This window comes from Lepisma saccharinum, chromosome 29, assembly GCF_977018435.1.
Source record: "Lepisma saccharinum chromosome 29, izLepSacc3.1, whole genome shotgun sequence".
Classification (NCBI taxonomy): Eukaryota; Metazoa; Arthropoda; class Insecta; order Zygentoma; family Lepismatidae; genus Lepisma; species Lepisma saccharinum.
Window position 1 is genome coordinate 12,998,962 of NC_139257.1, and position 15,987 is coordinate 13,014,948.

The 15,987-nt window shown below is 37.7% G+C and overlaps 1 pseudogene; it reads left to right on the plus strand.

The window, feature by feature from the left end:
- Positions 1-9,040: 9,040 nt before the first annotated feature.
- Positions 9,041-9,565, plus strand: LOC145981394 (uncharacterized; annotated as a pseudogene).
- Positions 9,566-15,987: the final 6,422 nt, after the last annotated feature.

Here is a 15,987-nt window from a genome sequence, read left to right on the forward strand (position 1 = left end):
TGTATCATCAAGGTTTGGTTGGGTTTTGGCCAGACGCCAGTAAAGCAGTCTTCGAAATTTCATCTACTTTATATAAAAAAAGAAAAAATCCGAAAACTTAGATCTGCTTAGAATTCCTTCTGGAACATTCAGATGAATCTTCGTGCGGCTTGATTTCGCTGTTGCATAGATATTGGCAATAGTTTAAAGGCTTCCATAGCCAGGAAACTATTGCAGATATCTAAACAACAACAAAAATAAACCACACGAAGACTCGCATGAATGGTCTGGAAGGAATTCCAAGTAGATATAATTTTTCAGACTTTTGGATATCATAGCGATTTTTAAAAGGAGAATATATTTCTAAAACGACTTTGTTGGCGTCGGCCAATGGCCCAGCTTAGCCTTAAGTGCTTCTCTAAATTATCACACATTTTTTTCATAACTTACAGTTACTAACTTTGCCAAAAAGTGTTCCGAAAACTATGAAGATTTTGTTGAAAATGGAGATGGTAAGGAGTTGATGAAATCTCGGTTTTATCTCAGTCCCGTCTCCAATTTTGAGACCAGTTGTGGTGGTCTTTTAAAATTTCAGACAAGAATGAGACCAAATCTTTCGAGACTTTTTGAGACGATATCGATGAGAGACCCTCTCTTTTTCTCACTATCAAAGAAAATCGTAGGACTAATAATTCAAATAAGTAATATCACTAATTCGTAGCTGCGTGGAGTATGGACATAAGGAAAGTGGAAGTGTTAGGTAAACAAGTCTTATTTAATGAAGGCGTTTCTTGACCCTGCATTCGATTTTAAAACAAGCTAAGGCGCTAGACCTTTAGATTCCGCTACTGGTGTACTCAGAGGTCGTTTGATGAGAATACAGTCTGCTCCGAAAACAAGCCAGTAAAGAACTCGGTCCGCAACATTGTCGTGCAGTGTAAGGCGTCATGTTTTGGGCTCTGGCTACGGGACGCGCTCAGGTTCGAGTCTCCTGAGGGAACACTAACAACTTTTCTCCTGAGATTTCAGCCTGTGTATGGAACCGGTGGCCACACACCATCGTGAGGAAATTCTGGAGCTACGAGTGAGTAACTTAACCCGGTCACGGAAACCTACAACAACAAGGCTTTCTCGTGCTGACCACACGTCACCACGTAACTGGTTGGATGATCCACTACCTCAACAGGTGGAAGTCTGGCCAGCAGTCGGTTGGTAGACTCTGGCTCTCACGGGCTGTTGCGCCACAGGTTATTATTATTATTATTAGTAGTAGTAGTAGTAGTAGTAGTGTAGTAGTTGTAAGAACTCGAGGGAAGACCAAAGTGATATATGCAAACTCCCCTTAAAATTACACAAGACAACCTTTTTGTCTTTGAACAATTTTCAAATTGTGTATCCTGTCCCCTAGAATCAACACTTCACAATTCCAGCCCTTCCGAAAAGATCCTACTTATGCCATTAGTTTCAGCATTTAGACTTCTGCATTGAAATATGTATAAACTAGATGCATTATTTCATGTTTTATATTGCTAGGTCCTCCTCCATAGCCGTGCTGTCTAAGGTGCTGTGCTTTGGACTCAGACTGCAGGACGGCATGGGTTCGAGCCCACCTGGGTTCAGTCTGTGTTTTTTGGCCTTTGTATAGACCGTGTTAAAAATGTAAACATAAACATTGTTGAGCTCTTGCCCGGTCCCCCCCCCCCCCCCGAAACTTCCGGTTTAAGCCAGTCCCCGTTGTTGCCAGTGCAGATTCACCGGCATACGAAGTAAGAAATGGGCGCTTGTTTTCATCAGTTGTGCGACGATAGTCAAGAAAGGTATTTGCTAAAGTTCTACTATGAAGGAGTGGACGTCTAGAATCCGTCGGATGATCAACTGCAGAGCAGATTATTAAAATATGACGTGTCTTTGTGACCGCCAGATGTCTAGCAGTTTCTCATGTACACGCACGACGAACTCAAAACGTACATAAGTTTAGATATATTCAATTATTTTGTAAATGGAAAAGTGAGGGATTGTATAAAACTAGTGATATTATTATATTATAAAGTAAAGTAAAGTAAAGCTTAAGTGAATCTTTGCCAACAAATCTGCAGATGTGATGACACATAACAAATGCTAAAGTAAATATATCTGCTTTCAAAGTCACCTTTCCGCTCGAGGGATTTAGGGAAAACCTATGATATGGCATGCCACTTTCACTTGCACGAATATACTTCAAACAACAAGGGAGTTTTCAGACTGAAGCGACAACCGATATCGGGATTTCGCACAGAAGCATTGGATCTAAAGCAAACCATTCACCAGCCACGCTTGCGCAAATAACAGGCCGGGGCAATACAATGCACAGTACTGATAAAACGGCCCAGTCCGAGTGACAAGCGACACCTCCAATTTGTCGCGTCACTTTAATTCGGATGTGTTTTTTTTATTTTTGAATGTTGGTTTCCAAGAAACACGTATCGCTGCAGTCTGAAAGCTTCCTTTTGAACCAATTCATCACGAGAAAATCACGTGTCTCTTGGACTGGACTGTTGTTTTGTCAGCACCATGCATCGTGTCGCCTCGGTCTGTTGTACTCGTATGCAAGGTGAATTGTTTCGTTTAGAGTAAAGGGGCTGTTGCTTGTCACTTCGGGGTGTAATCTCCGTACCACTTAAAAGTGAATCCTCAGTGATCAATGAAATTTCTCGAACCGAAGCGACACAACAAGCTGCACCTGTCACTCAGATTCCCTATGGCGTGTATTGTGCCGCCTGAGACTTGATTTCCCATGAGCGGTAAATGCTTATTTATAGACTGAATGTGCCTGTGTCGCTTGTCACTTCGGTACGAACCACTGCTGTTGCGTGTCTGTTTGAAACCTCACTAAGAGGCATGCTTTTCACCACAACACAATACGTAGATAAACGATCAACATGCTTAACAAAATGCAAGTCGTACAAATACTTTCCAGGTACCAATTCTTTTTTCGTTCTGCTTGTATCAACAGGTTTCGTCTCTCTACGTCCTTGGGAAACCTACAAAGTGATACTTGACTCAATAACTTTGTTCCCGATCGAACTGTGCAACCATATGCTACACAGCTTACACCCTATTTCCTTGTAAAAGAATTTCCACCTTGCTCTTTCATATTAACGTCCATAGCACCTTAAGCGTAACCGGATGTTCGAGGGGGACCAGACGAGTGCGCATGCTCTGCAGTAGCTCCGCCTTTAACACTGTCTATAGGACTGGTGACAACCCACAATCGTGAGGTAATTGGGGAGCTACGAGTGAGTAGCGTAACTCGGTCTTGGATATCTGCTATAACGGGTGGGGGTTCGAAGTGCTGGCCCCACGTCACCCCATTACCGGTTGAAGATCTCCACACATCTAGGTAGTATTGTGGGAGGGAGACTGGTAGCCGGCAGATAGGCCAAGGCCCTTCGAGGGTTGTCGCGCCATGTGATATTGAATATTATTATTTATATTGCTAGCATCTTTACGCTTGCAAGCAAGAATTCACTGATCACAAAGGAGATAAATCTTTTGGAATATTACTGTATGGAATATTTGTTTGTATCTTTGGACCTCAATGGCAGAAACTAGTAATATTATAACGTAGCCATATTAACAAAACAGCTTAGTGTATTATAAGCACAATACAACTTTTCTCATGTGTAAAACCTGCCTATGAATCGTTGATATGGAATATGCTGCTTGAATACTGTAAAAACTCACAAACTTTCCTAATTCAGATGAATCACAATTTTCATAGTCTTCTATGTCAAAAGAAATAAATTAAACGCTCCTTTATGACACAACAGAAAATAAGTAAAAACATTAGTAATGTATTTTTCCTCAGTTGAAAGATTGAGTTCTAAGACATCATTGTGTTTTGAGAAATGATGTTTTAATTTCACAATTACGTAATGTTATATTTTTCACGATTCAATAAATATTTATATTTTTAAAATGGATTGTACTTACTAATCATGATACAAATTATTCATAAATTATCACGTAATTATTTCTACCAGTTTTCACTAAAATAAACACATTTAAATTTTTCGAATTAAGTGAACCGTATGATGTTTCATGAAAATATCATGTTATGCGATACAAATAAAGTGGCGAAGATAATCAGAATCAGCATAATACAAATAAGAAAAAAATTCGCTACCAGATTCGATCCAACAACCTTCAGATTGTGAAGGAAAAACTATACCACTGGACTAATTTGTCACTATAAGATATGCGAGTTATGAATCGAATATATATTTTCTACTATTTTAAGTTTTGAACTAGGAATCAAAATATTATGCACAGTATGGCTAATCGCGACTGGGCTTACAGTTTAAAGTGGGATCTGAACCACTATGTGCCTCCACCGGGTATCGAACCCGGGACCCTAGAACCTAGATTACAAGGCGAGGATGCTACCACTCCATCATTTATATATATATATATATATATATATATATATAATTTATGTCAATTAACTCTCTCTGGAGCATGGCCCCGCATAGCAGCAAAGAAGGGGGAAATTGAGTAGACAGATCGAAGCATTACAAAGGCTGGTAACTGCAGTCGCCTTCCCCCTCCTTTGGTGGAGCCGTCTCACGTCACATCTTGCGCAGAGACTTGTTTTCGTTCGCTTTTCCAGAGATAGCTTGGATATAGTATAGCAGTTGAACAGGATTGGGTTCAGCATTCTCCGGGAAATTCATAATGGTAGATCTTCACTTTACTGAGAATCACAGGAAGTCATGGAGATAATTCCACTACATTACACAAATCAAGTGTAGTTTTACAGTTACCTTATTTTGGCATTTATATTCAAGTAAATGCAGTTTTGTTCCGAGTCCTTTTGGTAATTTTGTGAACAGTGAAAGTACTCCAGGAGATAGTAAGTCTGGGTTGATATTGTTTGGGTCTTCAAACTTTGTCCAAAAGCTTACACCAAGACCAACAACTATAGTCGTCACCATGCCCAGAGAGCAAAGCCACAGGTACGATAGCTTGTACAGAGGGTACACGTAGCTGAAATGAAATAAATATATGAAGAGAAAAATAGAAAGTTTTAACACATAACAGGTACTCAAGAATTTCAAACCAATGGGACAATACTAAAGTCTTGCTTGCACCTCTTTGTGTAAATTAGGATGGAGACACTGATTAGAGAATAAGGTACACTTAGGAAATGCATGATGCTAAGCGAATTTTAATTCTCGAACGGTTCGATGGAACTTCTGTTTTTGTAAATGTATAAATGTCATTTTAAGGGAACGTTTAGCCGTTAATTTCAATCACCGTTTACATTTATAACATGAAAGCCTTTGATACATGAGTTTGTGAAACAGATAAAATGTAACTGAGAGATACAAATTCAACACATGGATAGGATAACTTAGATCAGAATATTTATAGTAAAAAAAACTTGGAACAATATCATACTACAGAGCGCTCTAAAAGTCCCCGCACTCACACATTTGACAAAAGGAACTGAAGCATTCATCTTGATGAGTTGGCAACCCTGTCAATAGGGAGTGGTATGACCTTGTTTAGATTAGTTGTGTCATGGACACTTCAGAGGTTCTAATGATCACATTGAAAGTTGATGTGATTGTTACAACGCAGTATCATGTTCTTTACTTCTTAATAATAAATTCTGTATTACTAATACAATTTGTATAATATTCAATTATACACATGGGTTCGAACATTTCTATATTTAACTTCATAACACATATATAAACATTAACAACAAGTAACCATGACATCAACAATATATATAAGTGCATATGGACTTGAAGCAATTGTGGACGGTTCGCGACAATTTGTTGAACTACCGGTAGAACCAACCAGCGAACAGAAGGCAGCATTCGTGGAATGGCAAAAAGACGATGGAAAAGCAGCAAGTGTAATAGCCGGTGCATTAAGCAAACCGACTGCAGAACTCTTGTTCACATGTAATCATGCAAGAGAACTGTGGGATAAATTGTGTGCCAGGTTTGAGCGCAGCAGTTCAGAATGCCTGAATATGCTGATAGAGAATTTTTCCGAATCCAGCGTGATGAAAAAGAAGACATTAGTGCACATGTGGTCAAGTTGCAAAAACTATTTGTGGACTTAAATGATGAACTAAAGAAACACGATGAAAATACATTATCTGAACGTATGTTGAATGGTCGAATTTTGTCAACTTTAGGTAAGGAACATGATCATTTCAAGGATCTGTGGGACACAATTCCAGCAGAAAACCGAACTTTGAATTTACTTATTCAGACGTTATGTGCCATTGAACTGCGTGACATCCAAAGTGAAAAGACTACGTATGAAGCTACAACACTTTATGCACATGGTGAAAGTAAAAGTAAAACCAAAGCGTGTGAATATAAGAAGGACAGTTCCAGAAAATTTGGAAAAAGTAGTGTTGATCGTGCTAAGAAAAAGTATCCCTGTAATAAATGTAAGCAGGTAGGTCATTGGGCACCAGAATGTTCACAGAAAAGAACAGCCAGCAAAGGAAAACTAGCAGTTAGTGGTGATGCATTTTTTTCATGTGTAATGGGGGCATCAGTTGGTAAAAACATTAGTACAGATAGATGGTATTGTGATAGTGGTGCATCAAAACACATTACTCCAAACAAACAGTACTTTACTTCATTTACCAAATTTGCATCTCCTGAAATAATTTTATTAGGAAAGCAAAATATAATGATGCAGTGACATGGACAAGGTACAATTAAGATTCAGGTTCGTCATGACGGTGCTTGGCATGATGCTGAAATGAGAAATGTGCTCTATGTACATTTATTTTCAGTAAAAGCAGCTACACAGAATGGGTATAGCATTACAATGAACAATAGGGGTATTACCATTCGTAATTCAAAAACTTGTAATGTAGTTATGAATGGGTTTGTTAGTAATGGACTGTATGCTTTAAACATGTATGTTGTGAAGCCTAAGCATGCTGTACAAGTACATTTGATTACTACTAGTGATGCGTTGCAGTTATATCATGAACGTTTTGCTCTTCAAAATAAACAACATCTGAATCAAGTGTTGAAACAAATGAACATTGATGTAAAAGATGGAGATGAACAGTTTTGTGATGGGTGTGCTTTAGGGAAAATGCATAGGTTACCATTTAGGAAACGTTTGAATCGACCTAAAGAAATTGGTGAAGTAATTCATGTTGATGTAAATGGACCCATGAGTGTTACATCTCTAGGAGGTGCTCGTTATTTTGTTTTCTTTAAGGATGACTACAGTAAATTTTGCAGAGTGTTTTTCTTGAAACATAAGGATGAAGTTTCAGCAGTTCTTGAAACTTTTTTGAATGAAGCAAACATTAATGGTCATGTTATAAAAACTTTCAGGTGTGATGGTGGAAAAGAATTTGATAACAAGAAAATAGCCAGTCGTGGTGTGGTATTGCGTACTGTATTACTCCTCCATATACTCCTGAGCCAAATGGTGCTGCTGAACAAGAAAACCGCACTGTTGTTGAGGCAGCTTGTTCAACGCTAAATCCTACAAAACTACCAAAGGCTTTATGGGCTGAAGCTTGTAATACTGCAGTGTATATTTTGAATTGTACAGGAAAATCGCCAGTTTATGGTAAGGCACCTTACGAACTCTAGTATAGATGAGAAGTTGGTAAGCTTGAGCATTTACGTATTTTTGGAACACAGTGTTATGTTCATTTGAACAAGAATTTCCGTTCCAAATTTGATAATAAGGCTATTTTTGGGTTTCTTGTTGGTTATGTTAATGACAAGGATGGTTATCGGGTTTGGATTCCTTCGCAAAGAAAAGTAGTACTTAGTCATTATGTAAAATTCAAGGCTGAAATTACCTGTAAATTGCACCATGAAACTACCATATCAGAAGATAAGGAACTTCAAAATTCTAACAAGAACATTAATGTTACTGTGACTGAATATATGGAAAGAAAGAAGGAAGTACCATTTGACAACAGATCTTCAGAAGAAGAATATACCATATTGACATCCGAAGGAAGTGAAGTTCAACCAGTACACGCTGATGAAAGAAGAAGTGAACGCAGTAAAATGAAACCAGCTTGGATGGAAGGTGGTGAATTTGTATGTATGACTGATGCAAAAAATGTCAATGGTACAGACCCAAATTCATATTCCGAAGCTGTTGAATCAAACAATCACAAGAAATGGATGGAAGCTATGCATGAAGAATTAGATTCATTGAAAGAGTTGTTGAGTTGCTGTTTTAAGTCCACTTTATGCACAGTAAGGCTAATCGGGACTGGACCTACAGTTTAAAGTGGAATCCGAACCACTTGTGCCTCCACCGGGTATCGAACCCGGGACCCCTTGATTACAAGGCAATGACGCTACCACTGCGCCATGGGGGAGGCCCAGATTCATTGAAAGAAAATGAAAGTTGCTATCTTGTTGATCATCCTTCTAATGTTCAAGTACTGAAAAATCGTTGAGTTTTTCGTGTTAAGACTTCAAATGAAGGTTCTCCCCGTTTCAAAGCTAGATTAGTGGCAAAAGGTTTTGTACAGAAGCAAGGAATTGACTCCAGTGAAACTTTCAGTCCTGTAGCTCGCTATGATACCATTCAAATGATGTTAGCCTTGGCTGCTTCAAACCAAATGAAATTAAGACAGTTTGATGTAAAGACTGTATTTTTAAATGGTATACTTGAGGAAAATTTGTATTTGGAACAACCAGAAGGATTTGATGATAGAAGTGGGCGTGTTTGTTGTTTAAAACAAAGTTTGTATGGCTTAAAACAAGCTCCACGTTGTTGGAATAAGAGATTCATGCAATTTATGAAGAAAACTGGTCTCAAAAACAGTTCAGCTGATCCATGTGTCTTTTTATCGAAAACACAGTGAGAATGTACTGTATGTAGCAATTTATGTTGATGATGGACTTGTTGGAAGCAATGAAAATGAAGTTGAAACTTTCATAAATGATTTGCAAAGAGAATTTAAGATATCCGTAGTATCACTGGAAAATTTCTTGGGAATGAGAATAGAATTCAATGAAGATGGCTCGATTACCTTAGACCAGGAGACTTACAAATGGCTGAGTCTTATCCTGTGTCAACTCCAGTAGGCTGTGAAGAAGTAGAAAATACTGAAGATGTTACCAGGAAGGTTCCGTATCATGAAGCAGTAGGATGCCTGACTTATTTAGCTGCTGCAACTCGTCCTGATATTGCATTCGCAGTTAATAAGGAAGCAAGATTTCTGGAAAAACCTTATTCTTGGGATTGGAGCAATGTGAAGAGTATTTTCAGATATTTTAAAGGAACAGTGGATTTTAGCATAACATACAAAAAAGGAAATTCACAACTGAAGGTCTTCAGTGATGCTGATTTTGTCGGTGACAAGAGGACAGTACACTCAACAACAGGTATTGTTGCTGCGTTTGCTGGTGGAGCAGTTTCTTGGACAAGTCAATTGCAGAAGGTGGTTGCACTTTCTACAACTGAAGCTGAAATAGTTGCTGCAAGTGAAGGAGCAAAAGAATTGGTGTGGTTGAAGCAGCTTTTGTTAGAACTGTCGCAGCTTTTGGTTGGATCCTCCACCAACCCTCTATGTTGATAATGCCAGTGCAGTGAAGTTGGCTGAAAATCCAGAATATCATAAAAGGTCAAAACACATAGAAGTCAGACATTTTTATGTACGGGAAAGGGTGCTAAATTGTGACATTAAGCTAGACCATAGCAGTAGAAATGAACAGTTAGCTGACCTGATAACGAAACCATTAGAACGTCTTCGCTTTAATATGTTGAGAAAGGCAATTGGTGCATGTAACTGATTATTTTTTTTGTGTTCATTTTGTCAATGCAGTGTTTGAAGGAAGTGTTAAGAATAATAGAAACATTGCATTCTATGATGTGTATTTGTTTGGTGCTGCCAACTGGTGGCTGAGTGTGGAACTTATCAATGTTGGTGAGTAATATGTGTGGTAAATCACGGAGTATTCTGTGTTAGCAGTCTCGACTGCATGAACGTTGATTTTTCCTCGTTCGTTCTTTTTCTGTCTGTAATATTCTTGTATGCTAAACACAATATATGCTAGTGCTTGAAATTGATACTTTGACTATTTCTTCAAATAACTTTAACAATGATAATAATAATAAAGATTATAATAATAATACTAATTAAAATATATGAGTATTATAATAAAATAAATAACAAGTTGGATGGTATTTAACACCATTACTGGGGTCAAATGGCTATTTGCCCATCATTAATGCCTATATATCTGAATTAACAACTGAAGTGTGCAGCTGTGAGTTTGACAGTAGCAGTCAAAGGACAGTGTAAGAGTTCATTGAGGAATTTGAGCAAGTAGTACGATGCCAGTAAAGTGGGATTTACCTGAATCAATGGCGTAGAGAGCCATAGGAAGGATGGAATCTAGATGGACAGCGAGAGGTATCTCTAGCCTTTGGAGTGTCTCAAAATGCCATTTCTTGCCTGTATGTTCGATTCCAAACAACAGGAAATTTGCGACGAAGGTATGGTCAAGGCCGTCCGCGAGCAACAACAGCAAGAGACAACAGGTACCTCTTGTTAACAACCGATTGGAACAGTCGACAGAATGCAACGAAACTATAACATGCCATTCTCACAGCAATAGAGCGCAGATGTCATCTCAAACTGTCTGCAATCACCTTCTTAAAGATGACCTCTATGCATATAGACTCATGGTGTGTGTTCCATCACCGTACAGCTTTCAGTCCGTAGAAACTTGGCTGACGAACATCGCAATTGGGGCCACAATTAATGGAGTTGAAATTGTCCAAAGTGAAGAGTGGCGAGGAATCCTGCAAGCTCTCATCGAGTCCATGGCACACAGATGTGCAGTGGTGTTGGCCGTTCGAGATCACACACCATACTAGGGGTGAGTTACTGCTGTGACCATGTCCGTTTCTGAGTTGTTCTATTGGTAAACACGTTGCTCTATAGTGACACACATCATGTGAGCATTTGTACAAGCGACTGTAGGGTCTGTCTCTAACCTGTACTAATCCATACTCTACTGTATCTGTTCTCTGAATGTTCTTTTAGTTGTATAAACATCGGCTGTACATGGTTTTCGTCTAGTTCTTTCTGTTCCTCTCTTGATCCAAGAAGAAGGCGTGGATAGTTATGGCAGGTCAATTATCAGATAAGACACTATTTGGTCGAATTATCGTGACAGCACAGGATCGGAATCTTCAAATGGGCTTTTTCTTAGAACCATTATCCTGGGCATTAGAGACATACTTGCAGAAAAATGTTATTCTTTGATTTCTGCCATGGCAATTGATGGTATGGCTCTTATTCAGAGAGTAAAGTAAGAGGAGTCAAACTTTGGTGAGGTCTATCTGCCTCGTCCATTGCTTTCCAAAGGGAAATACTAGCCCAAGAATCTATGTCGGTTTGATATGTACAAAGACGTTTATAAAGAACACCGAAAGAATAATCACATGGGAAGAACTTGGGCATCAGTCACTTAGCATCTCATCTTCCAAGATTCTCAGAAAGTGAAGGAAATTCGTAAGTCACGTAATGAATAAAACAACTCTAGTTGCATTTCTTGTTAAGGAATGTATGAAACTAGAGCATTTTGTAAATCTTTTGAATAAAACACTTCGCGAACTGTGGAGATAAATGATGGAAAATCACAACTGAAGGGAGCCCCAAAGTGCTGAATCTCAACAGTAAACATGAAGAAGAGATGGTAGTTTGTAGGTGAATACTGCCACTGCTAATGATGCCATCCCAATGGATGTCTTTTTCTGTTTTATTATTTTTTTATACAGATTTGGCATTAAATGTCTCAATTAAGTCATTAAACTAGTCATGTAAGGAAAGCATATTTTGGAGAAGATTGCAGAATTTTCGGAAAATTTATTCCAACCACAAAGTCTTTTTTCTTTCATTGTTCCCGCTTAATATGTACGTTTTGGGTAAATTTTGGTGAATTGTAGTATTTACATGTTCCTACTATGAGACAGGATCATTATTTTTTTGTGTCAATTAGCACACTGGCATGTACCCAATTTCCAAAGTGTTTTGAAATGATTTCGAAAATGTGGGGACATAAGTGACATGTCGGCGGATACTAGTATTTTGTCTTGATTACGTCGCAAATTGCATCCTTAAGTACCACGACTCAGTCTAATTTAAATAAAATTTAAGGCCTTCCCTTGAAAATAAATGTATACATTTTTATAAACACTGAAGTAACTGTATTCTCATTCGAGTACATAATAATATCATATATATTTGTGTGTGTGTGTATTAACACACGAATTACAAATTCAGTCTAGCCAGTAGCGTAGCATTGCCTCAGAAGAGTAAATTTGATACAAATTTAAGATTAATGATTTCACACATAAATGTATGTCCAATTAATTACATACATGTTTCCTGCGTCTGTAGACAAAATGTTGTCTTGCTAGTGTTGCCAGCTAAGGACTTAATGCCTTAAAATTGCACATCTTCACTTAACATGCATAATCGCCAAACCCGAAACCCATCAAATCCTGCTCCCCATGCAGCACACAAATATCCAGAAGACATCTAATATACATCTTCTGGATATTCATGATAAATTCTGGATGTCCAAGAATGTCCAGTAGACATCCATTGAATATCCTTTGAATATCCAAATGTCCAACCAGTGGATATCCATGAAGAATATGTTTTGTATATTAATGTGAGTTGGTTCCCGTGATTGGTGCATTATCTGGATATTTTTTTTCATTGTGTGCAGGGATATATTCAGGACTAAAATTGGACCTAATCTGGACATTATCCTGATATTTTCACACACATTTTGGATATGTAAAAATATTCCTTAACTAGATTGATGCATATCGAAAGCCTCGTCTACACATACAATAATAACAAGCATGACGTCTCTCTCTCTCTCTCTCACACACACATGCAGGCTTGGATGCATACACATTATATTCTTCACTACCAGGAGCAAGCACACTGCAACTATCCCCTCAGTACAGCCTTGCGTGGTGTGCGAAACATAGTCTCGTAAATCCAGGAACTTTCTCCAGGCCTTGTGCACATGTGAAACTCGCCTGGCCAAACAATAGGCTATGTAGAGTGCAATTGCTCCGTGCCATGTGTGCAAGTTATAAATTCATACTAGATGACAATTCGCGATTAAAAGTGTCTGATATTCCATCTGGTGTGACTTTCCAGAACAACTCTATGTACGATACTATGTTGTGTTAAAGTCATTCAAAGCATAGGATATATTCGAAAGAGTAACGTCTAGTGTTCTATTTTTTGCTCTAATTCGTTTTGTGGGTCAGGACAGGTGAAATGTTCACGTCTTCCCACCCCGTGGAATCAACAAAATGACATTTCAGGAAATTACGAAGAATGCACGAGTATTTTCACTTTATTTTCTGAAAGATGATTTTATTACCATGAAGGCATAAAGTTTTATATTATTCTTTACGTTTTTGTTCCGAAAATAATGTATTATCACTGATCTTGTCTGTGGAATTATGTATGAAATTTGGAACAAGTGCAAGTCGATTAAGTGCAAAGATGAAAATAGTTATGACAATTAATTAATGTCTGTAATTATAAAGATAGCGAGAAAAAGAAAATCGTCTTGCTAATTTTGCTGTTTCATTCAGTAGCTCTTTCTTCAGTAAAGGTAGTCTCTACGAAATTGTGAATTCTATTATTATTAACCTGTGTCGTTATTAAACCAGCCTGCCTCGGGGGGAAGAACTGCAATGGTATGTTTACATTTTTCTGCTGCTCAAGCTTTGCAAATACAGGTGAATTGCTTTTAATTTTTAAATAATTTCCAAGAGCCCCTGCAACAACCTATGCAGATGAAACAGCACAGCTTTGAAGAACCGCGATTTCCATGTAATTTTTATGTATCATAAATAAATGCTTCGTTCTCAGCACAGCTTCGTTATGGTTCCTGGAATTCACATCGCATTCGCAATACTTAAAAATATTGCACATCATTTGGAATGATCTATACATTGTGGATATCCTAACACCCTTTGAATATTTATTGTACAGTCATCTCACTGAAAAGTAAAGTGTTTTTGTGGATAATATTAATGCTGACTTCTGCCTGTTATTAATTTATGCCATCTTCCATGCTTGATGAAGTGGTTAAGGCATCGCACTATGATGCCAAGAGAGTGCACACACACACAGTTTAATTGAATTGAAATAAAATTTTTGATAAATTTGAATTGCACAGACCCGTTATATTGTTAAATTATTTGGGTGGGTGGGTGGTGAGAGGGGGTAATACATATGGCTGAGATAGAGAAAGCATCTGCTTGTGCCCATGAATTTTTGGAAAGTTTGCCTTGAAAACCGGGAATTTGGCTTGAATTTTATCAAGATCATAGAGTGGCCGCCTTTGTATATTTCCCATTTTATTACTGGTATATACATTCATTAGATGTGATTTTCAATAAAAGCATTTGTACACTGATATAAATTAATATTTTAGATATACTTATGTTTCAAGTCAAAACTTCAGACCCAAATCACTTCCAATATGATTTCTTTTTGCAGGTCGACACTAGAGACAGCATTTTGCTCTGCGACGAGGACTAATGGAACTAATCTAGAACCTACAAGGGAAGGAGAATCTACAAAACCTTCAAACTCTGAAGGTTTTACCATTTGGAATGATGGAAGTAATTTGTCGAATGATCAATGTGAACTTGCGGTTCATACTAGAACAAAATCTTTTGAGAACACAATGTGCAATGAATCATTTAAGGAGATAGAATGTCTCATGCAATATGCAGGACTTGATGGTGGTGAAAAGTCTTTTTTGTGTTCAACCTGTCTCAATCCTTTAGTATTGAAACAATCTTTTAGAAAGCATTTGAAGACTCATAGTATTGCGAGCATGGATGATCTTGGAAAACATTCCAGAACTCATACTGGAGACAAGCCATTTGTATGTTCAGTGTGTAATAATGAATTTACACAGCAGTCAAATATCAGGGAACATTTTAGAATTCATACCGGAGAGAAACCCTACCTGTGCTCAACGTGCAATAAATCATTTTCACGAAAGGAAATTTTTCCAAATCATTTACAGCGTCATAGTGCAGAGAAACCCTTTAGATGTTCAAAATGCAATAAGTCATTTGGACTGTTTAACTATCTTAAGGTAAATTCAAAAACTCACAGTGTGGAAAAACGCTTTGTGTGTTCAGCATGTAAGAAATCATTTGCACGGAAGCAAAGTCTTGAAAAACATATAATAATTCATACTCGAGAGAAGCCCCATGTGTGTTCAACATGCAACAAATCATTTACTCGGAAGCAAAGTCTTGAAGAACATTTAATAATTCATACTGGCGAGAGGCCCTATGTGTGTTCAAAATGTAAGAAATCATTTACACGGAAGGAAGGGCTTAGAAAACATTTAATAATTCATACTGGAGAGAAGCCCCATTTGTGTTCAACATTTAAAAAATCATTTGCACGAAAGGAAGATCTTAGAAAACATTTAATAATTCATATTGGAGAGAAATCCTTTGCATGCTCAATGTGTAACAGTGCATTTACACTGAAGTCAAATCTTAGGAAACATTTAGCAATTCATACTGGAGAGAAACCTTATCTGTTCTCAACGTGTAACAAATCATTTGCAGGGAAGGAAGGTCTTGCAAATCATTTAAAAATTCATTTTGGAGATAGGTGCTATGTGTGTTCAACATGTAACAAATCATTTACACATAAGAAAAGTCTTGCAAATCATTTAATAATTCATTCTGGGGAAAGGCCCTATGTGTGTTCAACATGTAACAAATCTTTAACACGCAAGGAAAATCTTCAAAAGCATTTAAGAACTCATACTGGCGAGAGGCCCTATGTGTGTTCAACATGTAACAAATCATTTGCACAAAAGGAAGATCTTAAAAAACATTTAATAATTCATACTGGCGAGAAGCCTCATGTCTGTTCAACATGTAACAAATCATTTGCGCGAAAGGAAGATCTTA